This window comes from Saimiri boliviensis, chromosome 13, assembly GCF_048565385.1.
Source record: "Saimiri boliviensis isolate mSaiBol1 chromosome 13, mSaiBol1.pri, whole genome shotgun sequence".
NCBI lineage: Eukaryota > Metazoa > Chordata > Mammalia > Primates > Cebidae > Saimiri > Saimiri boliviensis.
In genome coordinates, this window is record NC_133461.1 from 65,738,663 (window position 1) to 65,743,740 (window position 5,078).

General features: G+C 39.2%; 1 pseudogene; it reads left to right on the forward strand.

The window, feature by feature from the left end:
* The first annotated feature begins 2,447 nt into the window (after positions 1-2,447).
* On the forward strand, positions 2,448-2,861 carry LOC101052965 (oligosaccharyltransferase complex subunit OSTC pseudogene; annotated as a pseudogene).
* Positions 2,862-5,078: the final 2,217 nt, after the last annotated feature.

Below are 5,078 nucleotides of genomic sequence, written 5' to 3' on the forward strand. Positions count from 1 at the left end.
TGAATCCAGGAGGCTGAGGTTGCAGTGAGCCAAGATTGTGTCATTGCACTCCAGCCTGGTTGACAGGGCAAGATTCCATCTCAAAAAAATTAAAAAAAAAAAAAAAGTCCTGTGCCCTACCCATCTGCACCCTCTCTCTCTCTTAATATTTAATCCAGATTTTTCAAACACTTTTAATCTACATCCTCCCTCACATTTATCCCTCCATAGAATTACTCAAGGTCCCACCAGTGCCCTAAAATTATACTTGCAAAGATCAGTAATATCCCAATTCCCAAAATTCCTGAGCATGGTCCACATAGAATACTTGGCTGCACTGCTCTCTTCTCCTAGAATGTTTTTCTCTCTTCATAGGGACCATATTTTAAGCATATTTCCATATTAATTTCTGGCATGGCCTATCATATTTAGTCATCAATACATTTCCAGCTTTAGCTATGTGGGCTAAAACCGAGGCTCTAGGGTGTGGTGGCTCATGCCTATAATCTCAGAAGTTTGGGAGACCAAGGCTGGAGGATAGCTTGAGTCCACAAGTTTGGAACCAGCCTGGGGAATGTAGTATGATCCCATCTCTACCAAAAATACTTACACACATACACACACATGCACACAGGCACAAAAGAAAAGTAAGGCTCTGAAGAGAGAAATGGTGACCTTCTGACCAGCATTAGATTGCTGTTTTTAAAAAGTCAGTCTAATAGGGCAAACTTGAGAATTTCTGTAAACTTTTTACATGTTTTTTCTAATTCTTCAGAGATCAAGAACTGTTCCTTGAGTACCTAGACCTCTGCTAAAGTGTAACTATACTAGACCATGGTCATTTCCCATTCTGTAAAAGTTAGGAACCTCTGTTTATTGATAACATGTTAATTTTCAATGAAGTGCTTTAAGATCTTAATGGAATTATTCTTCATATGGGGCATTATTCTTCATATGATTGAAGGATTAATTTATCTTACATAAATGAAAATCTCTGTAATACTAGGCTAAAGACACTAGATTTTAAAACACTTGTCCATTAATCATTCAACTGCATAAGTCCCAACTGCTCTAAGTACACTGAAATACTTTGAAAAAGGGGGAACCTGTGGAACAATGGACCCATTATTTGCCTTCCATCTCCAGGACAGCAAGAGAGAGTTGTCAATCTTTGCAACAGGAGACAAAGGGAAAGCAGGTATGGACTTGTAAGAAAAAACTATTTATCTCCATACCAAATGTGGATAAGTATGCATATGGTTTTTCTACACCAAGCAATTCTTTAATTCTCTGCAGACACCCATTGGGTTAGCATCAGATCTCACAGGTTAAAGGGCTCAGTCCCACAAGACTTCTTCCACATCAGACACCACTTGCAAGTTCCACATTCCATCTGTATTTCTGACTGCTAGCTACAAATCAGGAGTTCCCATGACCTCCTCCAAGGTTCATTAATTTCATAGAAAAGCTCATAGAACTTAGGAAGATTTCACTCAAAAATGAATAATAATAGTGAAAAACTGAAAGTTGTCCCCTAGTATTAGGAACAAGACAAAGATGCCCACTTTTGCCACTTCTATTCAACACTATACTGGAAATTATAGCCTGTGCAATTAGGTGAGAAAAAATAAATAAAAGGCATCTAGACTGGAAAGGAAGAAGTAAATGATCTCTATTTGCAGATGAAATGATTTTATATATTGAAAATCCTAAAAATTATTTTAAAACAGTATTATAAGTAATAAATTCAGCAAAATTGCGTATATGAGATCAACATACAAAAATGTTCTATTTGGATACACTAGCAATGAACAACCTGAAAGGCAATTAAGAAAACAATCTAATTGACAATAACATCAGGAAGAATAAAATACTCAGATATGAGTTTACCATAGAAACGTAAGATTTGTACTCTGAAAACTAGAAAACACTGGTTAAAGAAATTAGTGAAGGTCTAAACACATGTAAATATGCTTCATATTAATGGATTAGAAGACTACCTTATTTCTTTTCTCTTTTTTTGGAAACAAAACCTTACTAAAAATATGGAAGCAGTTTTGGATCTGGGTAACTGGTAGAGACTGGATTAATTTTGAACCGCATACTAGAAACAGCCATGAACAGCACATTAAAGGCAATTCTGGTTAGGGCTCAGAAGAAGAGGAAAGCTATAGAGAGAGAGCCTCAGTCTTCTTAGAGATTATCTAAGTGGTTGTAATCAGAATGCTGGTAGAGATATGAACAGTAAAGCCCATTCTAATGAGACCTTACATGAAAATAAGGAATATCTTATTGGAAACTGGAGGAAAGGCCATCTTTGTTGCAAACTAGAAAAGAACTTGGCTGAATTATGTTAGTGTCCATATTTGTGAAAATCAGAACTTAAGAGCGATAAACTAGGATATTCAATAGAAGAAATCTCTAACCAAAGTGTTCTGGGGTGCTGCATAGCTTCTCTTGACTGTTTATAATAAAATTAAGAAAGAGGGCTGCCACCAACATGGAGACTTTGTACCGTGTCCCGTTCTTAGTGCTGGAATGTCCCAACCTGAAGCTGAAGAAGCCGCCCTGGCTGCACATGCCGTCGGCCATGGCTGTGTATGCTCTGGTGGTGGTGTCTTACTTCCTCATCACCGGAGGAATAATTTATGATGTTATTGTTGAACCACCAAGTGTTGGCTCTATGACTGATGAGCATGGGTATCAGAGGCCAGTAGCTTTCTTGGCCTACAGAGTAAATGGACAATATATTATGGAAGGACTTGCATCCAGCTTCCTGTTTACAATGGGAGGTTTAGGTTTCATAATCCTGGACCTAAAATGCACCAAATATCCCCAAACTCAATAGATTTCTTCTTCTATTCATTGGATTCATCTGTGTTCTATTGAGTTTTTTCATGGCTAGAGTATTCATGAGAATGAAACTGCCAGGCTATCTGATGGGTTAGAGTGCCTTTGAGAAGAAATCAGTGGATACTGGCTTTGCTCCTGTCAAGGAAGTTTAAAGGCTGTACCAACCCTCTAATGTGAAATGTGAAAAGAATGAAGAGCAGCAGTAAAAGAAATATCTAGTGAAAAAGCAGGAAGTATATTGAAACTTGGACTAGAATTTCTTTCTTGGTTTAAAGAGACAAGTTGACCACAGTATTTTTTTTCCTGCTGAACTACTGCTATACCAATGATGCTGAGTGGCATTTTATTCTTAGTTTTTCATTTCTTAAAGAAAATATACTCCATATCTACAACTATAATACCAAGTAAAGTGATTATTTTTTATAACCCCCTTAACATTTTTTGGAAATGACATCCTGATTTTCAGAAATTAGCATAAAATCAAGAAGCAAGATTCCATAAGCTGAGAACTCTGGACAGCTGATTAGCTTTACCTATGGTGCTTTGCCTTTAACTGGAGTGTGTGATGGTAGATTACTTCAGATATACATGTAAGACTGTTTCCTGAACAATAAGATGTATGAAAGGAGCAGAAATAAATACTTTTTCTAATTAAAAAAATAAAATAAAATAAAGAAAGAGAAAAATGAATTAAACACAGAATTTATGTCAAAAGAGGAACATAGGGCTAGGTGCAATGGCTCGTGTCTATAATCCCAGCATTTTGAGGCTAAGGCAGAGGGATCAGTCAAGACCAGGAGTTTGAGATCAGTTTAGGCAATATAATAAGACCTCATCTCTGCAGAAAATAAACAAAATTAGCCGGGCATGGTGGTACATACCTGTAGTCCTGGCTACTTGGGAGACTGCTGTTGGAGGATTACTCAAGACAAGGAGGTCAAGGCTGTAGCTGAACCAGGATTGTGCCACTGCACTCAAGCCTGGTTAAAGATAAGAAAAATGCTCAGCCTAGCCATGTTATTAAAAATGAAAAAGTGTGTTTGAGCAAGAACATCAAGGTGTGACCAAACAAAATATTGCTAAGGACATTAGCATGAACAGAAGGAAACCAGATGCCAGTCATCAAGACAATGAGAGAGTGACCCCAAAGGCACTGCAGAGATCTTTGAGGCTGACACTCTTATCACAGGTCCAGAGTGCTAGGACCTTGAGGAAAGAACAGTTTCAAAGGAGGATCCCAGGGCAGCCATGGGACCTTGGGATTCACTGCCCAGGGCCACCCCAAGCTTCTGCTCCCTGAATTCTGATGCAGTACTCCTCAGCCACCCTAGCTGGGGCTTTGGGGGCCCAGATACAGCTCAGGTCAACAATCCAGAAGGCACAGTATGTAAACCTTAGTGGCATCCATGTGATGCTAACTCTGCAGGCATGCAGAATGCAAGAACAGTGGAAGCATGGTTGCCTTCAACTGAATTTCAAAGGATGCCTCACAACCTCAGAGTCTTAAAGCTCTGAACTTCGACAAGGCAGGGTTGTGGCAGAAAGTCCCCACTACAGCAATGCCCAGCAGAGTCACAAGGTCAAGACCACTGCAGAGAGCCCTCACTATGGCATTGCTTAGTGAGCCCATGCAACAGAGCCACCCTTAAAGACTCCAAACCTATAGAGCCACCAGCATGCAATGCCAGCCTGGGAGAACCACAAGCAACCAACTCCAACTCCTGAGGGCTGCAGTGTGGGCTTCATCCAGAAAAGGTATGGTAGTGGCGTCTCCTGGGGGACTGGGGACCCAATCTCTACTCCAGTGTGTCTGTGTCTGGAAGCCAAAATGTGGAGTCAAAGATTATTCTCGAGCCTCAAGAAGAAATGTTGTTTGCCTCATTGGTTTCTGGACTCACTTGGGATTTAATACCCCTTGCTTCTTTCCTTTTTCTCCCTTTTAGGAATGGAAATGTCTATCCTATGCCTTTCCCATTATTCTATTTTCGAAGGATATAATTTGTTTTATTTCACAAGCTACCATTAGAGATAAATTTTCCTGTAAATGAATCACATTTTGAGTTTCACCCTGAGTCTTATGCATATCTGATTTAGATGATATTTAGATAAGACTTTGAACTTAAATTTTAAAGTTGATGCTAGAATGAGTTAAGACTTTCGGGGCCATTAGGCTGGAATGAATGTATTTTGAATATTAGAAAAACACAAATTTAAAGGGCCCCGGGGTGGGCTTTTACTGTTTGAAC